The 22,287-nt window shown below is 42.7% G+C and overlaps 2 long non-coding RNA genes across 2 annotated transcripts; both read right to left on the bottom strand.

Moving 5' to 3' along the window:
* Window positions 1-1,178: 1,178 nt before the first annotated feature.
* On the bottom strand, window positions 1,179-3,094 carry LOC140908110 (uncharacterized). Its single transcript, XR_012157759.1, has 2 exons — window positions 3,010-3,094; window positions 1,179-1,380 (listed from the first exon to the last, which is right to left on the bottom strand). It is a non-coding gene; the product is annotated as an uncharacterized lncRNA (long non-coding RNA).
* Window positions 3,095-16,696: 13,602 nt separating this feature from the next.
* On the bottom strand, window positions 16,697-22,061 carry LOC140908109 (uncharacterized). The gene is made up of 2 exons (XR_012157758.1): window positions 21,996-22,061; window positions 16,697-16,909 (listed from the first exon to the last, which is right to left on the bottom strand). It is a non-coding gene; the product is annotated as an uncharacterized lncRNA (long non-coding RNA).
* Between the last annotated feature and the right edge of the window lie 226 nt (window positions 22,062-22,287).

The following is a 22,287-nucleotide window of genomic DNA, read 5'->3' as shown; positions in this document are numbered from 1 at the left end:
GTGTTAGTCTGTATTCGCAAAAAGAAAAGGAGTACTTGTGGCACCTTAGAGACTAACCAATTTATTAGAGCATAAGCTTTCGTGAGCTACAGCTCACTTCATCAGATGCATATCGTGGAAACTGCAGCAGACTTTATATATACACAGAGAATATGAAACAATACCTCCTCCCTCCCCACTGTCCTGCTGGTAATAGCTTATCTAAAGTGATCATCAGGTGGGCCATTTCCAGCACAAATCCAGGTTTTCTCACCCTCGACCCCCCCACACAAATGGCCCACCTGATGATCACTTTAGATAACCTATTACCAGCAGGACAGTGGGGTGGGAGGAGGTATTGTTTCATATTCTCTGTGTATATATAAAGTCTGCTGCAGTTTCCACGATATGCATCTGATGAAGTGAGCTGTAGCTCATGAAAGCTTATGCTCTAATAAATTGGTTAGTCTCTAAGGTGCCACAAGTACTCCTTTTCTTTTTAAAAACTTTATTTCCAATTTAAATTTGTCTAATTCCAACTTCCTACCATTGGATTCTGTTATAGCTTTGTCTGCGAGATTGAAGATCCAATTATTTGTTCCCCATGTAGGTACTTATCTATTGTAATCAAGTCACCACTTTGCCCCTTAACTTTAAGGCCTCAGCCCTTAAAACAACCTGACCTGATTTCGTTTGTTCTCTTCTGTGTGGACTTGTTTGAGGGAATGTCTCAGTCTCCTTGAGGTCCGACCTGCAAAGTGAAATGTTTGGAGGATTTGTGCTGTTATTTTCCTGCAAGAGAACCTGCTGCCCAGGGCCGTGTCTGGAAGCTCTGCCACAAGTGAAGGGGAACTGGTGATGGGAAGGTTTCGGAGCAGAGGGAGGGTTGAGGTGCCGAGGTGGACATACACCACACAATCAAACTGTAACTGGACCCAACTCCTCTAACAACAACACAAACTAAATGGATTTGTGAAAGGTGTACGGAATAGGTAAAGATTACCCAAGTGAGTTGACTGAACATAAAAATATGTATGTTCCCCAGTCTCGGAACACCCCTGGTGGATTTAACATACAATAGTGACCCTTTGTTTTATTTATTTCTAATTTCAAGAGGAAAAAAATAAATGGATTTTTATGGAAAAGAAATAGCTAAAGAGCCCCTGCACACCACTCAGGTTTCAGCAGTACACAGCCACAACAAGAAGTTACTTTTATTAAAAGGAGAATAACAAGTCATTATGGGTAATACTAGGGCTCCCTTGTGGGTTTTCTCCAGGTCACAAGATTCTTTACAGCCCAGATGAAAAGGCTCCAATGATTTCAGAAGCAAGGCGTCCTCTGCCAGATTCCCAGAGATCCTGCATTCACAATCTCTGGAGCCATCAATTAAGCTTATTGCTGCAAAAATGAAAGAAACTCTTAGATTCTGTGTTTATAGCCATTAAAAAAGGAAAATGTGACATTTACTTTCAAATCAAAGGCACAGCAGGACTGTGTCCATCACTGAATGGTGAGTACAGATATTCCTGGCTAACACAAGAACAGGTGTTTTCTGTATTTTACATTCTGCTACAGAGTTTTAATGAGGATAGTCAGATATATCTAAACATGTGAACTGGCTGCCTCTCTGACCTACCTGGTAAATAAACAAGCTTTCTGAACATGGATCTCCCCTCCCTTTACCCCTTACTCTCTAGTAAAGAAGGCAGATTCTCAATTTTATTTAAAAAATCCTGACTATTAACACTCTACACAGTCAAAGCAACAACCAGAAAAAATAAATTCATCTGGGACATTTAAAAAAACCCATCAAATTAAATACTGGAACTGCTGCAAAGATTTTTTCATTGAACTTTTATCAAAATTAAAAAGACAAATTTTGTTATATATAGAAAAATAAAACAAAAATACATAAAGTCTCACATCCATGTACAATATTTCTGACAAATACACCTTTGTCTATAGCAACATTTAAAGAACAAATACTTATTTACACGATCAATTCTATTCTTCAGAGTGCATAGAAATTCCAGTTCTGCCTCCCAACTCATGGAAGCCCAAAGCCTGACCATGCTGGTGGCCGTTCCATGCTAGCAGCTCGGTCTAGTGATAGCATGGAGCTCTGAGAATACTCAGCGAATGAGCCAGGAGAGCAGCACTGCAGTTGCTCACATGTAGCTCCCAGCAAGTTGACTCCCTTGTGTTTTTGTGGCTGGGAAGATCTCACCCCCCACTCTACTGCTTCTGTGGGTCCTGTCCTTCCCGCAACATTAATTTGAGCATGCTGACCTCCTATATAACACAGGCCTTACCGTTTTTCCCCAAATAATATCTGGAGCAGATTGTTTTAGAAAAACATCCAGTCTTGATTTAAACATTGTCAGTGATGGAGAATCCTGCACTATACTTGGTAAATTTTTCCAGAGGTTAATTACCATCACCAACAATGTCCACTTTATTTCCAGTCTGAGTTTCCTAGATTCAACTTCCAGCCTTTGGATTATCTTATACTATTGTCTACTAGATTGAATAGCCCATTATTAAATACTTCTCCTCATGTAGATACTTATAGACTGTGATCAAGTTACCCCTTAATCTTCTCTTTGATAAGATAAATAGATTGATCTCGTGGAGTCTGTCACTATAAGCTATGCTTCCTAATTTTTAAATCGTTCTTCTGGCTCTTCTCTGAACCCATCATCCTTCTTGAATTTTGGGCACAAGAGGCAGACACAGGACTCCAGCAACAGGCACATCAGTGCCAAATACAGAGGTAAAATAGCCTCTCTACTCCTACTTGAGATTCTCATGTTTATTCATCCAGTGATCACATTAGCTCTTTTGGCCACAGCATCACAGTGGAAGCTCATGTTAGGCTGTTTATCCACATGACCCCTAAATCTTTTTCCAAGTCACTGTGTCCCAGGATAGAATACCCCATCCTATAAGTATGGTCTACATTCCTAGATGTATACATTTATATTTAGCTGTATTAAAGCCCATATTGTGTCCTTCAGCTCAGCTTACCTGGTGACCCGGATTGCTCTGTATCAGCACTTCTGCTCTTTCCCTCACTCCTACTTACCGGAGAGATTCACAACAAGTCCTACCATTCCCCTCAGACTGAGAAAAACAGGCCTTCCAGAATGCTTTGTTAGGAGCCTACAGTTCCCATGGTTGCTTGACTACAAGTCAAAAAATCCCTCTGTTTTTGGCAGAGGCCATGTCCCAGGAATGAATAGGACTTGTGTCAAACACATTCAGCACCAGAAATGCCTGAATGAACTGTGCTCAAACACTCAAAAAAAGAGACCCCATTGTCGTTTGTAGAACATTCATTGATGTTCCCCTAAGAAAGAGGCTGTTCCAGAAATGGACAAGTGAGAGGATGGAGTTATTATAGAAAGATTGGAAACTGTCTTTGTTGAGAGGGCTTACCAATGCTCTGGCAACACACAGGGGCTCTAAAAGGGTTTGGAGGAGAGTCACCCCAATGCACGACCAACACGCAGCAGGCATAACTGGCCCTCTGCTGCCCTACTTGCAAACACTGTCTTAGGGTTCGTGCTGGAGATGGTGCTGGATGTTATCTGATCTCAGCAGAGCAATCTCTATAGCACTGAGCATGACAGATGCTCCAGGCTGTGGACCAGCCATGGCCAGCAGAGTAAGGCAGCTGTAAGTAAGAGAAGTCAACAAGGGTCAAAGAAGCACCCAGGCAGTTCAGAATCAGGGTAGTACAGGACCTTCCATTGCCCTCTGCCCTGGGCTGCGCCTTGTGTGTGAAGCCTGCAAGAGCATTAAACAATAGCTTGGATACATAAAAAAGAGAGACAAATAGTTCTGTTCACAGTGCAATATCTCCCTTGTGAAAATCCTGAACTTACCACCTACAGCAATGCCAAAACAGACCACAGCGTCCAATACGCACTGTATTGAGAGGACAATGGAAAAGGAAGCAGGCACCCTTCTTACTTAGGCATATGGCAGTGCCAATGATTCCACGATTAGAAACTGCACACACACAAAAAAAAGAATCATGATTTTCATTCACACAGCAGAGAAACAAGAGCTGTGGCTGTAGCATGATGGGCTTTAATGAATTTCCCGTTCACTGAGACCCAGATAAAACAACCCAATCATCTTCCTGTGCCCCATTTTACTTGATATTTCATAATACTTAAATGGCTGTAGTTCTCTGCCCATTCAATGGCTGCCCCTAGGAAGAGAACAGAGGAAGTTAATTAAGCAGAAGCACGGGCTCCCTGGCTGCACTCTTCAGAACCACAGCACTGAGCATGGATGTCCTTCACAGCCCCACACCTTGCAGACACAGGAAGCAGGTAGCTGCCTGAATCGCCAACTTCCCTTAGTGGCTGCTGCTGCGGTTCTGACTCTTTCTTATTTGTAACAGTGATGTTCTAGGCAATATCACAAATGCTGGTTGGCTGAGCAGGGTTGAACCGGCTCAGCACTGGGATGGATGGTTGCAACATTTAGGAACAGAAGGGTTTGACCGAGTTCCTTCACGTCTGAATGCCTTATGGTCTGGGAGACTCTGCAGAAACATTCTGTGACAGCTCAGCACTCAGGAATAGTTTCTTCCTGCCCAGTTGCCAGGTATAGTCATATGAGAGAGGCTGGACTTTTGGAAAATGTAGCCCAAATGGCCATCACCTCACCCTTTGGGATATTTAGATTAGACTATTTTAAACTGGATTTTAGCTATGCTTTCATTAAAGTATCCAATCCCCACAGGCATAAACTCAAGACCTAAACAGTAATGTCTCATTGCTTCCTGGAGCTCCCCCTATTTGTATGTAATTTCTCTCATTTTATACATGTTTGGTGTAGGGAGTATGTCTTAGCTGTACTTTGTAGAGCACCTAACACAATGGGGTCCAAATCCATGACCAGAGGCTCCTAGGTGCTAATTCATTAATAACATAATAATAATGTATACGGATGCAATGTCATTTCTTCAGAAACTGCTACAACTCAGCACAATGGCATTTGCAGTAATCTAGCCCAGAACACAGATATAGCAGATTATTTCTGGGAGACAGTGTTGCTAAGATACTGAGAAAATGATTTGCCACATTAAAGATTGGGGTTTTAGTCCCAGATTGTGTATTCTCTCCTGGGAGTGAGACAACACTTAATAATAAGGGACATCAAAGCCCTGAATAATTAACATTTGTGAGCAGAAGTTAGACTCGAATTCATATTCTCCTGATTCCCAACTTAGTTCACCCTCCACTAGAACAAACTGTATTTTCATGGGATCAGGCCAAAGGAAGAGGATATATCTTGTGTCCACACAGATATTCAGGTCAGTCTTTCCTCAGGGCTATCTGGGGTGGGGAAGAATGAAAGAGGCAGTTTGTGGAGGTCCCCCAAAATGATGGAGGGGCAGCTGGGCCAAATTTGATTGACAAGCATTCCGCCCAATGTATCCTTTAAACCATGCACGGGTGCAACAGACTTGATTTGTGGACACCAGAGCAAGACCCAGTTTTCCAGCAGCGATCTCACCGGTGCCAAATCCAGAGGTAAAATAACCTCTCTAGTCCTACTCAAGATTCCCCTGTTTATGCAGCCAAATACTGAATTGGCCCTTTTGGCCACAGCTTCACACTGGGAGCTCGTATTCAACTGATTATTCTCCACTTACTCCCAAATCTTTTTTAGAGTCACTGCTTCCCAGGATAGAGTGCCCCCTTCTGTAACTATGTCTACATTCTTTTTTCTTAGACGTATGCATTTATATTTAGCCTTATTTAAATGTGTATTGTTTGTTTGCCCCCTGCTTACCATGCGATCCACATCACTCTGTATCAGAGTTGTGTCCTCTTCAATTTTTACCACTCCCCAAATTTCTTTTCATCTGCAAACTTTATCAGTGAGTTTATATTTTCTTCCAGGTCACTGATAAAAAAATTGAATAGGACAGGACCAAGAACCAATCCTAGAAGCACCCCACTAGATAGAATTTAGGTGAAGTTTTTACAGGTTATAGTTCAACCACATCTGTACAGATTTTCATAGGCATATCAAAGGGACCTTCCTGACCCCAGGATTATTCCCCAGCTAAATTTTAAGTATCTGCTATAAACCCTGTAAGTACTAGAGCTGTTTAGAAGAAGAGTTGGAAAAAACTATGATACAAAGATTTAGGCAACCTTAGTACAGGCTCACACATGTCCTTCCATATTTTCCCTTCATTCATGGAAATCTTACCTTCAGTGCTTTGCGCCACCAGGAAGAAGACAGCAAAAAGAAGGTAAAGAATCTTCATGGCTAACGTTTGGCCAGGAACTCAATGTCACTGAGGAGAAGAAACTGCAAGTTAGACAGGAGACTGGGAGTTTCTCTATTTATAGGGCACTGGAGATTGTGACATGCTCATCTGTGGAAATCTTGTTTTGATACAAGTGACATTTTAAAGTGTGTGCTGTAACCTCTTAATTATAATGTTTATTATCTGTACAGCAGCATAAAAATTCCCAAGGCACATCAAGGAAATACAATTGACAGATCCCTGCCTTCATGCAGTTGCAATATGAATATTTACACCTAGCAAACATCTATTGCCTGGTCCAAAGCCCTTTGAAGTCAGTGGAAATCCTCCCACTGACTTCAGATGAGGGCCCTAGTGTAGAGGGGAATTCTAGAACACACCCAAGAAGCGATGGACAGAAGGATGTGTGTGTTTGTATATTTTTGTACATTGTCCCCCCAGTATTTTACATGTATTTCAGGAATTTTCCAAACTTCATGCATTAAAATCCATTACAAAGAGGTTAAAAATCCTTTTGAAAGTAAGAAATAAAGTGACTCACATTGAAAATACTGTGCCAGGAATGTGTGCCAGGAATGTATTTTTATGTATTGTTATGTTTTTGGTTTGTTTCTCTGTGAATCTAAACAAAGGAATTGTACAGGTATTGATGGGAGAAAACCATGACTTTACCGTATTTCCCCCACCTAACAAACATCAGCCTTAATGAGAACAATCTAAAGTAGAGACATAAAATGTTGATGAATCAAACATGTGGAAGCCAAAGGCAGTCGCAGGTGCTAAACTCCTTTTAAGATTTGTCTTTTTCTCTCAGGGAGGAGAGAACAAGAAGTGATTGGGCTGAAATTGTGGCCAGGAAAATTTCTAAGGGTTCTATAGAGGAGTTTAACACCTCAGTGTTCCCTTGGGAATTCATTGTTACCAAGCCTCAGAGCTGACAAACAATGAATCACTACAAAGTTTAACAACCTGCTTTGGAATTTCCTTCCCAGTCGTCTCCTTCTGTTTTCCTCCATTTCCACCCATTTGTAGGCAGAAAATATGAAAACAAAAACAAAAATCGAGGGGAGAGGGGAGAGGACTAAGTATCAGAATCCACTAGTCCTACAGCCACAAAGAGTGGGAAAAAAACAGGGAAATGAGGCATTGGGAGGGACCTGTCCCTTTAATCCCCTCATCTTTTCCCTGTATTTCACATGTCTCTGTGTGGATGTAGGGCGCTTGTCTTCTCACCTGTCACTTTCTCCACAGAGACAGAACAGGGACCCTAAATGCTACCTCGCCCAGTGGGGACACAAAAAGTGGGCATGTCACTCTGTCTGGTCACCTCATTCTTCTTTCCCTGTTACTTTCACACCATACCCACAGAGAAATTTAGATAAAAACAAAAACACTCTTCCTGGAAGCAGGTTTCAGAGTCATAGCCATGCTAGTCTGTATCAGCAAAAACAACAAGGTGTCCTTGTGGCACCTTAGAGACTAATACATTTATTTGGGCATAAGCTTTTGTGGGCTAAAACCCACTTCATCAGATGCATGGAGAGGAACATAAGGTAAGGAGGTATAAATACACAGCATATGAAAAGATGGGAGTTGCCTTACCAAGTGGGGGGTCAGTGCTAACGATGCAATTCAATTAAGGTGGAAGTGGGCTATTCTCAACAGTTGACAAGAAGGGGTTGAAATCACTTTTGTAGTGCTAATGAGGCCAATGTAAAACAAGGTGGCCCATTTCAAACAGTTGACAAGAAGGTGTGAGTATCAGCAGGGGGAAGTTAGTTTTTGTAGTGACCCATCCACTCCTAGTCTTAATACTAATTCCAGTTCTGCTGTTTCTCGTTGGAGTCTGTTTTTGAAGTTTTTTTGTTGTTGAAGAATTGCCACTTTTAAATCTGTTATTGAGTGTCCACGGAGATTGAAGTGTTCTCCTACTGGTTTTTGAATGTTATAATTCCTGATGTCAGATTTGTGTCCATTTATTCTTTTGCATAGAGACTGTCTGGTTTGGCCAATGTACATGGCAGAGGAGCATTGCTGGCACATGATGGCATATATCACATTGGTAGATGTGCAGGTGAACGAGTCCCTGATGGTGTGGCTGATGTGGTTAGGTCCTATGATGGTTCCCTTGAATAGATATGTGGACAGAATTGGCACCAGGGTTTGTTGCAGGATTTGGTTCCTGGGTTAGTGTTTTTGTTGTGTGGTGTGTAGTTACTGGTGAGTATTTGCTTCAGGTTGGGGGGCTGTCTGTAAATGAGGACTGGCCTGTCTCCCAAGATCTGTGAAAGTGAGGGATTGTCCTTCAGGATAGGTTGTAGATCCTTGATGATGCGGTGGAGAGGTTTTAGTTGGGGGCTGAAGGTGATGGCTAGTGGCATTCTGTTACTTTCCTTGTTGGGCCTGTCCTGAAGTAGGTGACTTCTGGGTACCCTTCTGGCTCTGTCAATCTGTTTCTTCACTTCACCAGGTGAGTATTGTAGTTTTAAGAACGCTTGATGGAGATCCTGTAGCTGTTTGTCTCTGAGGGATTGGAGCAAATACAGTTGTATATTAGAGCTTGGCTGTAGACCGGGGTGGTGAACCTGAGCCAGAAAAGGAGCCAGAATTTACCAATGTACATTGCCAAAGAGCCACAGTAGTACGTCAGCAGCCCCATATCAGCTCCCAGCACCTCCAACCCACCAGCAGCCCCACCCATCAGCACCTCCCCCTCTCTCCCCGCACATCCCGATCTGCTGTTTCATGGTGTGCAGGAGGCTCTAGGTGGGGAGGGAGAGGAGCGAGGGCACAGCAGGCTCAGGGGAGGGGGCAGGAATGGGTGAAGTGGAAGCAGGGCTTGTGGCAGAGCCAGGGGTGGAGCAGTGAGCACTCCCCGGCCCATTGGAAAGTTGGTGCCTATAACTCCAGCCCCGGAGTCTGTTCCTATACAAGGAGCCACATCTTAACTTCTGAGGAGCCGCATGTGGCTCCCGAGCCATAGGTTGGCCAACCCTGCTGTAGACAATGGATCGTGTGGTGTGGTCTGAATGAAAGCTGGAGGCATGTAGGTAAGTATAGCGGTCAGTTGTTTCCAGTATAGGGTGGAGTTTATGTGACCATCGCTTATTAGCACCGGGATGTCTAGGAAGTGGATCTCTTGTGTTGACTGGTCCAGGCTGAGGTTGATGGTGGGGTGGAAATTGTTGAAATCCTGCTAGAATTCCTCAAGGGCCTCCTTCCCATGGGTTCAGATGATGAAGATGTCATCAGTGTAGCACAAGTAGAGTAGGGGCATTAGGGGACGAGAGCTGAGAAACTGTTGTTCTAAGTCATTCATAAAAATGTGGGCATACTGTGGGGCCATGCGGGTACCCATAGCAGTCCCGCTGACTTGAAGGTATAAATTGTCCCCACATCTGAAATTGTTGTGGGTGAGGACAAAGTCACAAAGGTTTGCCATGACACAAAGCTACCAGGTTTGCCTTGACATTATCAGGGATACTGTTCCTGAAGGCTTGTACTCCATCTTAGTGCGGAATGTTGATGTAGAGGGCTTCTACATCCAGAGTTACTAGCATGGTGTTTTCTGGAAGATCACCAAAGGATTTTAGTTTCCTCAGGAAGTCAGTGGTGTCTCGAAGATAGCTGGGAGTGCTGGTAGCGTAGGGCCTGAGGAGACAGTCCTGCTGTCAGGGTGCCAATGCCTGAGACGATGGGGGGTCCAGGATTTCCAGGTTTATGGATCTTGGGTAGCAGATAGAATACCCCTGGTTGCGGGTCTTGGGGTTTGTCTGTATAGATTTGTTCCTGTGCTTCTTCAGGGAGTTTCTTGAGCAGATGGTTTAGTTTCTTTTGGTAACCCTCAGTGGGATCAAAGGGTAATGGACTGTAGAATGTGGTGTCAGAGAGTTGCCTAGCAGCCTCTCATTCATATTCCGACCTATTCATGTTGACTACAGCACCTCCTTTGTCAACCCAGGAACCAAACCCTGCAACAAACCCCAGTGCCAACTCTGTCCACATATCTATTCAAGGGACACCATCATAGAGAGAAGCTGTAGACTGTGTCACAGGTTGGGATGGACAATTTGCTCCGGATAACATAGGAAATACCCCTCTGAACAAAAACAAACAAACAAACAAACAAACAAACAAACAAACAAAAAGCCTCCTCTTCCCCTTCTGCTGCCAATTAACCCCACCTCTATTCCTTAGAGAGATAGGGGAGTTAAATATTCTTCTTACATCCCCTCAAACCTCCTCTCCTGGAGGCCCCTCATCATGGAACAATCCGTCTTAATGGCCCTATCCCCTTGCTTTGTGCTCTGTTCCTGCGGGGAGGTCTGTCCACCTCCTACATCTTCTCAGCATTTTGAGGAGATGGCCCATCGCCTACCTGACTTTCCAGGGGATGGTTGGTGGCCCACTCCCCGATCCCATCATCTTAGAGGTCTACCTCACAGATTGAATCTACTGATACTCTTGTTTATGCACCAAGTCAGGCATGTCTTAATACTCTAATGCACTGTCAATATTTGACCCAGGTTATTGTAGGGCACTTGCAAAGAAGAAAATAGTGTGGAAGTGTGAAAGGGAAAAGAGCATATGAGTGCAGTTATTTTAGTTTGGTTAAGAGACAGAGCAAGAAACAGGCCAACCTTAACCCTAATAATGCAAGATTTGTAGAAGTGGGGTTTGTGCAAGGTGGATGGGAAAACTACAAGGGACCTTGCTTTAAGGTAAGAATGGAATGCAATGTTGACAAAGATAATGGGAAGAATAATGTATAAACAGGACACAAAAAGAAAAGGAGTACTTGTGGCACCTTAGAGACTAACCAATTTATTTGAGCATGAGCTTTTGTGAGCTACAGCTCACTTCATCGGATGCATACCGTGGAAACTGCAGCAGACTTTATATACACACAGAGATCATGAAACAATACAGATGAATACAGACTAACACAGCTTTCAGAGGAACAGCCGTGTTAGTCTGTATCAGATGAAGTGAGCTGTAGCTCACGAAAGCTCATGCTCAAATAAATTGGTTAGTCTCTAAGGTGCCACAAGTCCTCCTTTTCTTTTTACTAACACAGCTGTTACTCTTAAACAGGACACAGCTATATGTAACAAAAGGGTATAAATATTGTTTTATATTGTTTGTGCTTTGAAGATTTGCCTAAGGGAAGACACTCTGTCCAATTGCTGTCTTCCCTGCAATTGCACGAATAAATTGTCTCTGACTTTTTGCAAATAACCTAAGAGTGAAGACTGAGTTTTCTTCCACAATAGTAATGGGTCTGTGCCCTTTCCCCCCCTCTTTATAAAGTATTAGGATACCAGAAAGGGTTTTTGGTTTTTAAAGTGTTTTTTTTCCCCTTCTGCTTGTTATTTAGCTTACAAATATCAAGAAAGCCAAGTCCGGTTTTCCCTCTGTTGCTGGAATTCTCTTTGGTCCTCAAGGAAATGTTTGTGATGTTCATTTACCCTGAGCTGAAGAGGTGGACTTCTTGAATCTATAAAAATATGTTTTGCTACTAAGTGCTTAATAAGCATTTGAATGAAATATTTGCTAATTGTAAAAAAATAAACACAGAGTTTTAAATTCTTCCTTAGTAGATGTTGTGTCTGGTTCTTACCAGTTCTCTCTCTCACTCTGTATGTGTCTATCAGTCTGGTCCCATTGTATAAGAATGTCTGTTTACCTGAGCATATCGGAAGTGAAAAGAGCCCACTGGCCAATTTCACTGCACCAGGTATCTTCACTGCAGTTTCATATAATAATTAGGTGGGCTGTGGAGAATCTGAATTTGGCGGCTAACAGCACATACTCTGCTTAGGAGAGACTGGGATTTGCTAGGATTGTGTCCACGGCACCAATGGCAGCACACGAAATGCACAATGACTAGCTATGAGGAGTCTGCCACCCTCCCTCACAACGAGTTGTGCTTGCTCTGTGAACTGTGACATCAATATCAATGGGGCTGTTTCTGGACAATGGAAAGATGCAATGTAAGGACTGATCTGCACCTAAAATGCAGGTCGACCCGGCTACATCACTGAACGTTATGAAAAACTCACACCCCTGAGAGACATAGATAAGTTAACATAAGCCCCGGTGTAGACACCACTAGGTTGACGGGAGAATTCTTCCATCGACCTACCTACTGCCTCTTGAGGGGGTGGATTAAGTGCAGTGACAGACAATCCCCTTTTGTTGCTGTAAGCAACTCTAACACTTGTAGTGTCGATTTGTGTGTGGCAGAATCGAGCCCTTCAAAACAAGCAGGTTAGCTTCACTAGGTGAAAAACTAACTGTTATCAAGGGCACAGCTGCTCGACCACTTTCATCCTACTTGGGTGCCCAGTGAGCCGTGAGTACCTAGTTGCATTGATAGGCCCAATTCCACTACAGAAGCCTTAGCAATTTTCTTCAGTTTTCCTGGCTGCTGTTGTAGCCCAGTCACTTCTCATTCTCTCTTCTCTGAATAGCGTGGATGAGATAAATCCTTAACAGGTGCTTAGTATCTGCAGGGGCCATTGACTCTCACATGTTCAACGCACCAAAAGCGTCTGCCCTTTTCACTGCTATTGTGAAGGCTGCCGGTCGTTCCAGCAACAAAACAGAACCACAAGAAAAAGGGAGAGATGGCACGTGTTTCTCACTCATTTTAAGAATTTTGGAATTATGGAAATATTGCGGAGGCTCTGCCCCCATATTATCCCACACATATGTATGGGGGTTGAAGGATATGGAGACTACAGCAGGACGGTGGGGCGGGGGGAGGGGAGCAGTTGCAGAGGCACCCAAGATCAGACTAGGGAGCAGGCAGGAATTGCTGGGACCCCATTTCCCACCCTGGAGTTGGCTGACCATCCTCTTGCTGAATCTCAGTAGCTACCCTTGCTTCCCCTGCTACCCCACCACACCCGTCCCCCTCCCCACCCCCAGCACACACGCTTGCAGCAAGGTTTGATCTCCCTGGGTTTGGAATCATAAAAATGGGAAAATATCCTAAATTCACATAGGATATTGGTACAATTTGTTCAGAATAAACACACAGACACACTCCTTACTGCCATACCTCTCCCCAGATAGACCGGTTTCTTGGCATTCCTCTCACAATCAGGCCCTCATCCAAACCCTAATGATGTCAGTGGGAGTCTTACCTTTGATTTCAAATGGTACTGGAGCAGGCAGTAGAATTTATCAGGTGCAGCTTCCTCAAGGCAGGGATTTGTCATGCGGAATTTCCTGAAATGTGCAGATGTGAAAGATGCAGGATTTGTTGTGTCTAAATCATCCAAGACCGATGGCTATCCAGCCTCCACTTGAAAACCTCCATTGAAAGAGCTTCCACAACCTCCCTAGGGAGTCTGTTCCATTTTCCTACTGTTCTTTCAGTGAGGATATTTTTCCTGAGATTTAATCTAAATCTGCTCTGCTGTAGTTTGAACCCATTGACTCTTCTCCTGCCCTCTGTGGGAAAAGACAACAACTTTTCTCCATCTTTTTTATGGCAGCCTTTCATGTATTTGAAGACTGCAATCATATTCCCCCTTAATTTCCTCATTTCCAAACTAAACATACCCAGTTCCTTCAGCCTTTGCTCATATGGCTTGCATTCCATCCCTCTGATCATCTTTGTCGCTCACTTCTAGTTTCCATTCCAGATTCTCTACATCCTTTCTTACATTGGTGACGAAAACTGGACACAATACTCCAGCTGAGGCCTAACCAGTGCCAAATAGAGTGGTACAATCACATCCTGTGACTTGCATGCCTCTATTAATTGAGTAACTTAAAATTGCATTTTTTTTTTTTTGCAACAGCACCACATTGTTGACTCATGTTGAGGTTGTGATCCACCACAACTCCCAGAACCTGCTCAGCAGTGCTGCTGCCAAACCAGTTTCCCCCCATTCTGTTTTTGTGCATTTGGTTTTTCTTCCATATGGTTAGCACCTTACATTTGTCTTTATTTAATTTTATTTTGTTGTCTATAGCCCAGTTCTCCAATTTACCAAGAACCCTCTGAATTTTAGCTTTATCCTCCAAAGTGTTGGCAAGCCCCCCACCCCCAGCTTTGTGTCATCTGCAAACTTGATAAGTATGCTCTTTATTCCTATATTCAGGTAATTAATAAAGATGTTAACAACACCAGACCCAGAACAGATCCCTGTTTAACCCCACTTGAGACCTCTCCCGAATCCGACATCTTGTGTTTGCCAGGCATGATCTTAACACAGTTGTTGAGTTGTATCAGGAAGCCTTTTTGTTTGAATTAATTCAGTCTCTGTCTCCCTTTTGCAGCTTTTCCCATCAACGTTTATTGTTATAGGTTATTGTGACACTATAAACTTTCCCTCACTTTATGCAATTGAGCTCACAATTATGGTACAATTGTAGGCCCAATTGAGAAAACCAACTGATCTTGCCAAAGGTACCTTGTGGTCAGACTATATTGCCGAGTGTTCACATTGTTTAATCTTGGGATAGCTCATGTGTTAATTAGCCCAAGCTAAAAAAATCCACAGCTTTTTTAGTAATGAACATAAGCTCCTAGGAAAGACATCAGTTACCTGATTTACAGCGGACACACCCCAGGGCCTGAAATCTCTCCTGATACCTCACCACATGGACAAGCCCTTGACTCGATGTGGGAGTTGAGAAGTTCTCTACATCTAGGGAAGGGAGAGATTCAGGTCTCCTTATTAAGGGAGGGGGAATCTAGCTACACTTTTAAATTGCCTTTTACTTAACCCCTAGCAGTCATCCCTGTGTGCTAACCACAAGACCAAGGTGGTGCTAACCACAAGACTAAGGAAAGCTGCTCCTCCGTCTGGAATAACAGCCTTGCAACAGGATCCAGCACAGCTCAGCCTGCTGGACTTCAGTGACAGTGCAACAAAGAGAATCATGGAGAGCCATAGCATCTGCCTAGTTAAGTCTGGGATGAGATTTTCCATTTGGAGCCCACACTGCTAAACTTCTTGTAAATGATCTAATGGCAGAGGTTAATTTCTGACCACTGTTGGAGTAGGATCGGGTAAGGCGTTTAGGAAAGTTGAGGCTGCAACAGCGCAGACATTTCCCTTTAGGAAACCTGTTCTAAATTCTTTGTGGAATATCATGGGCCCAATTCCAATCTCTCTTATGCCAATTTTGCACCAGTAAACCTAAGCTGTAAGTGTAACAGGGAGCAGAATGCCTAGATTAATAGATTAATACATTCTAAAGCATGAAAAGTTCATTGTGATCATCTAGTCTCACTTCCTACTCACGCCATAGAATTTCCCCAAAATTATTCCTAGAGCAGATCTTTTAGAAAAATATCCAATTTTGATTTACAAATTGCCCATGATGGAGAATCCACCACGACCCTGGGTAAATTGTTCCAGTGGTTAATTACTCTCAACATAAACATTTACGCTTGGTTTCCAATGTGAATTTGTCTAACTTCAACTTCCTGCCATTGGACTGTGTTATGTTTTTGACTGTGAAACTGAAGATCCCATTACTAACTATTGTTCCCCATGTAGGTACTTATAGGTTGTAATTAAGTCACCACTTTGCCCCTTAGCCTTAAGGCCCCAGCCCTTAAAGAAGCCTGGCCTGATTTCCTCTGTTCTTCTCTGTGTGGATTTGTTTTGGGGGAATGTCTCAGTCTCCTCCAGATCCCACTTACACAATTATATGTTTGGACGATTTGTGCTGTCATTTTCATTCCTGCAAGAGAACCTGCTGCACATAGCCATGTCTGGAAGTTCTGCCACAAGTGAAGGGGAACTGGTGATGGGAAGGTTTCAGAACAGAAGAGAGCAGAGGAGGGTCGAGGTGCCATGGAGTACCGAGGTGGGCGTTACACACCACATAATCACTTCAAAAGGTTTTCTCTCCCCCCACCCCACTCTCCTGCTGGTAATAGCTCATCTTAAGTGATCACCCTCCTTACAATGTATATTTTTTCATGGTCTGTGTGTATATATAAAATCTTCTCACTGTACTTTCCACTTTATGCATCCAATGAAGTGAGCTGTAGCTCACGAAAGCTTATGCTTAAATAAATTGGTTAGTCTCTAAGGTGCCACAAGTACTCCTTTTCTTTTTGCGAATACAGACTAACATGGCTGCTACTCTGAAACACACCACATAATCAAACTGTGACTGGACCCCCTCCTCGAACAACAACACAAATGAAATGGATTTGTAAAAAGTGTAAGGAATAGGTAAAGATTTATCCATGTGAGCTCACTGAAACATAAAAAAAATATGAATATTCCCTGGTCTAGGAACACAACTGGGTGGATTTAGCATGCAATAGTGACCCTTTATATTTTTTTATTACTAATTTCAAGAGGAAAAAAATGGATTTTAATAGAAAAGAAATACCTGACAGCCCCTGTGCACCAATCTAAACACTCACACATGTTTCAACAATACACAGCCACAAGGAGTTACTTTTATTAAAAGGAGAATAACAAGTCATTATGGGTAATACTAGGGCTCCCTTGTGGGTTTTCTTCAGGTCACAAGATTCTTTGCAGTCCAGATAAAAAGGCTTCAATAATTTTAGAAGCTAGGTGTCCTCTGCCAGATTCCCAGAGATTCTGCATTGACAATCTCTGGTGCCATCACTCAGCCCTAAAAAAGGAAAACAGGAAAGAGACTCTCAGATTCTGTGATTAAATCCATTAAAACAAGGAAACTATGATATTTACTTTCAAATCACTGAACAGCGAGTGCAGATGTCCCTGGTTAACACCAGAGCAGGAGAGTCATTTTCTGTATTCAACATACTGCTACAGAGTTTCAATGAAGATAGTCAGATATAGCTAAACATGTGAACTGGCTGCCTATTTGGCTTACCAGGTAAATACACTAGATTTCTGAACATGGATTTCCCCTCCCTTTACCCCTTACTCTCTAGTAAAGAAGGCAGATTCTCAATTTTATTTTTTAAAAAAATCCTTCCTATTTAACATTCTACACAGGTAAAGCAACCACCAGAAAAATAAATTAGTCTGGGACATTAAAAAAAACCCAAAAATATTAGACCTGCTGTAAATACGATGAACCTTTTAGTGAAAAATCTGTATCAAAATTAAAAAGACAGGAGGAATTCCTTTGCGGGATTTAATCAAACCTGTGACCTTTAAAAATCTTGACTATTTCTTTTTCATATAGAAAAATAAAATCAAAATACATAAAGTGTACCACAATGTGTCTCACATCCACATACAGTTTTTCTTACACACACACACACACGTTTGCCTATGGGAAAAATTAAATAATGACTTATTTACATGATCAATGATTTGTTCCTCAAGAATGCCTGGCAATTCCTATTCTGCCTCCCAGGTCATGTCAGCCCAAAGCCTGACCATATGCTCGTGGCAGTTCCATGCTAGTAACCTGGCCTGGTGAAAGCATGGAGCTCTGAAAATGCCCAGTGAACCAGCCAGGCGAGCAGCGCTGAAGTCGCTCTCATGCAGCTCCAAGCTTCACAACTCCTGCCCTGAAGCTGACCCTCTTGTGTTTTTGTGGTTGGAAAAAATCTCTGACTCCTCCCTACTGCTTCTCTGGGACCTGTCCCTGATGCAACATGAATGGGCATCCTGGACAGGTTTTTATGGTACATCCAGCAGCTCACAAGAAGAACGGGGATAAGAAGGGCTGCAGATCTACAATGCTGCCAAGTTAACTTTCCTGTGGGAACCGTCATGTTTAAAGCATTAAAAAGACATTCTGAGCAATGGTAATGCTAAGATTACCAAGATTTGTAATCGCTCTGGAATTCTGAAACGAGAACTGCAAATGCTCAGAGTATGTACTAAGATGCATTAAGGAATGAAAGTAGCATTAATCCTGAAAATGGACTAGTGATGACTGAATTGCATTGAAGAATGAAGGCATTTTCTGATATGCATCTGTCACCCACTGGCCAGTGCATGCCACACATCCCCCTTTGTGCAAGCTGTAAGTGCTGTGCCTCCAACTAGAGGCCAGCTCTGTAGTTCAAGCTGTTGACACCTGTACTTTTAGCTCTGGAGGGCTCTGCATAAACCACAGACTGCAGACAAAGAAGGTATGGCAGCCATCACACATGGGTGCTTGACAGTGCCTCCATCCTGCTGTCATGTGGGAGCAACTTTATGCTCAACACGGCTCCTCATGTTTGCAGGATCTGGACCCAAATGTTCTGTAACACAGCTCTGAGAATGCTGCCCTGCACCTACTGGAGCTACAATTTTCCCACCTTCATAATTACATTATTTTCCAGTTTTTCACATTGAGTAATTCTGGATGGACCCTGGAGTGAGGACTAGGCCATGCACTGAGTTTCAATGTGCTGCCATTTTTGGGTGATTTGGTTTGAAAATACTTTTTTACTCTGGGAAAATCATCATGATTTCCATGCTGTGAGGGTGCAGTTTATCTTCTCATCAATGCTGAACCAAAATCTCCCAAATCTGGGGCCAAGAAAGTAATCAAAAAGAAAATATAAAAGTTTCTGGGCTAGAGGCGCTTCCTCAGGGGCTGATTGGACTTCTCTTCCCTTCAGCTGTTCTCATGCACAATAGTTTTCATACATTCCAAAGCCAGAAGAGACCATTATGATTATCTAGTCTGACCTCCTGTATAAAACAGGCCAGAGAGTTCCCCTAAAATATTATCTTGAAAATATTTTTTTAAAGAAACATCCAGTCTTGATTTAAACATTGTCAGTGATAGTGAATCCTGCACTATACTCGATAATTTTTTCCAATGGTTAATTACCGTCACTCTTAACTATGCCTGCCTTATTTCCAGGCTGAGTTTCCCAGCTTCTATTTCTAGCCTTTGGAGCATACTATACCTCTGTCTGCTAGACTGAAGACCCCATTATTAAATATTTATTCCCATGTAGATACTTATAGACTGTAATCAAGTTACCCCTTAATCTTCTCTTTCCTAAGCTAAATATATTGATCGCCTACAGCTATCACTATAAGCTATGCTTGCTAATTCTTTATTCATTCTTGTGGCTCTTCTCTGAACCCTCTCCAATTTATCAACATCCTTCTTGAATTTTGGGCACCAAAAGCAGACAAAGGACTCCACATCAATGCCAAACACAGAGTTAAAATAGTTTCTCTACTCCTATTTGAGATTCCCATGTTTATTTATCCAATGATCACATTAGCTCTTTTGACTGCAGGGGGCTCATGTTCAGCTGATTATCCACCATGACCCCCAAATCTTTTTCAGAACCACCATTTCCCAGGATAGAGTACCCCATCATGTAAATATGGCCTACATTCCTAGATGTATACATATATATTTAGCTGTATTAAAACCCATATTGTGTGCTTCAGCCCAGCTTACCAGGTGATCCAGATCACTCTGTATCATCCTTACTGCTCTTCTGCACTTTCCTGCTTGCCAGAGAGACTTACAGCAGGTCTTACCAATTCCCTTCAGACTGAGGACAACAGATCTTTTATATTTAGAATTCTTCATTAGGAGCCAACATTTCCCACAATTCCTTGACTACAAGTCAAAGAATCCCTCTGTTTTTGGCAGGGATCATGTCTCAGGAGTGAACAGAACTTGTGTCAAACACATTCAACACCAGAAATGCCTGAATGAATTTTGCTGAATCAATCAAGAAATATTCCACGCTTGGTTGTAGAACATCATGGATGTACGCCGTAAGGAGGAGGTGTTTCCAAAAGTGGTCAAGCATGTGAGAGGATGGACTTATTATGGAAAGAGATTGGAAATTGCCTTTATTGTGAGTGCTTAATGATGTTCTGGCTACATGTAGGGGATATAAAAAGATTGATGGAGAGTTACCCCAATGTACGAGCATAACAGGGTTGACATAACTGGCCCTCTGCTGCCCTACTTGCAAGCACTGTCTTAGGGTTAGTGCTGGAGATGGTGCTGGATGTTATCTGATCTCAGCAGAGCAATCTCTATAGCACTGAGCATGACAGATGCTCCGGGCTGTGGACCAGCCATGGCCAGCAGAGTAAGGCAGCTGTAAGTAAGAGAAGTCAACAAGGGTCAAAGAAGCACCCAGGCAGTTCAGAATCAGGGTAGTACAGGATCTTCCATTGCCCTCTGCCCCTGGGCTGTGCCTCATGTGTGAAGCCTGCAAGAGCATTAAACAATAGCTTGGACACATAAAAAAGAGAGACAAATAGTTCTGTTCACAGTGCAATATCTCCCTTGTGAAAATCCTGAACTTACCACCTACAGCAATGCCAAAACAGACCACAGCGTCCAATACGCACTGTATTGAGAGGACAATGGAAAAGGAAGCAGGCACCCTTCTTACTTAGGCATATGGCAGTGCCAATGATTCCACGATTAGAAACTGCACACACACAAAAAAAAGAATCATGATTTTCATTCACACAGCAGAGAAACAAGAGCTGTGGCTGTAGCATGATGGGCTTTTCTCATTTAATGAATTTCCCGTTCACTGAGACCCAGATAAAACAACCCAATTATCTTCCTGTGCCCCATTTTACTTGATAGTTCATAATACTTAAATGGCTGTAGTTCTCTGCCCATTCAATGGCTGCCCCTAGGAAGAGAACAGAGGACGTTAATTAAGCAGAAGCACGGGCTCCCCGGCTGCACACTTCAGAACCACAGCACTGAGCATGGATGTCCTTCACAGCCCCACACCTTGCAGACACAGGAAGCAGGTAGCTGCCTGAATCGCCAACTTCCCTTAGTGGCTGCTGCTGAGGTTCTGACTCTTTCTTATTTGTAACAGTGATGTTCCAGGCAATATCACAAATGCTGGTTGGCTGAGCAGGGTTGAACCGGCTCAGCACTGGGATGGATGGTTGCAACATTTAGGAACAGAAGGGTTTGACCGAGTCCCTTCACGTCTGAATGACTTATGGTCTGGGCCAAATTTGATTGACAAGCATTCCGCCCAATGTATCCTTTAAACCATGCACGGGTGCAACAGACTTGATTTGTGGACACCAGAGCAAGACCCAGTTTTCCAGCAGCGATCTCACCTGTGCCAAATTCAGAGGTAAAATAACCTCTCTAGTCCTACTTTATATTCCGCTGTTTATGCAACCAAAGACTGAATTGGCCCTTTTGGCCACAGCTTCACACTGGGAGCTCATATTCAACTGATTATTCTCCACTTACTCCCAAATCTTTTTTAGAGTCACTGCTTCCCAGGATAGAGTGCCCCCTTCTGTAACTATGTCTACATTCTTTTTTCTTAGACGTATGCATTTATATTTAGCCTTATTTAAATGTGTATTGTTTGTTTGCCCTCTGCTTACCATGCGATCCATATCACTCTGTATCAGAGTTGTGTCCTCTTCAATTTTTACCACTCCCCAAATTTCTTTTCATCTGCAAACTTTATCAGTGAGTTTATATTTTCTTCCAGGTCACTGATAAAAAAATTGAATAGGACAGGACCAAGAACCAATCCTAGAAGCACCCCACTAGATAGAATTTAGGTGAAGTTTTTACAGGTTATAGTTCAACCACATCTGTACAGATTTTCATAGGCATATCAAAGGGACCTTCCTGACCCCAGGATTATTCCCCAGCTAAATTCAAATATCTGCTTCAAACCCTGTAAGTACTAGAGCTGTTTAGAAGAAGAGTTGGAAAAAACTATGATACAAAGATTTAGGCAACCTTAGTACAGGCTCACACATGTCCTTCTATATTTTCCCTTCATTCATGGAAATCTTACCTTCAGTGCTTTGCGCCACCAGGAAGAAGACAGCAAAAAGAAGGTAAAGAATCTTCATGGCTAACGTTTGGCCAGGAACTCAATGTCACTGAGGAGAAAAAACTACAAGTTAGACAGGATACTGGGAGTTTATTTATTTATAGGACACTGAGGATTATGATATGCTGATCTGTGGAAATCTTGTTTTGATTCATGTGACATTTATAAAGTGTGTGCTGCAATCTCTTAATTATAATGATTATATATACAGCAGCATAAACATTCACAGAGCATCTCAGGGAAATACAGTTGA

The sequence above is a fragment of the Lepidochelys kempii genome, chromosome 3 (genome assembly GCF_965140265.1).
Source record: "Lepidochelys kempii isolate rLepKem1 chromosome 3, rLepKem1.hap2, whole genome shotgun sequence".
NCBI lineage: Eukaryota > Metazoa > Chordata > Testudines > Cheloniidae > Lepidochelys > Lepidochelys kempii.
Note: the sequence above shows the minus strand (reverse complement) of the source record. Positions and strands in the feature narration are given on the sequence as shown.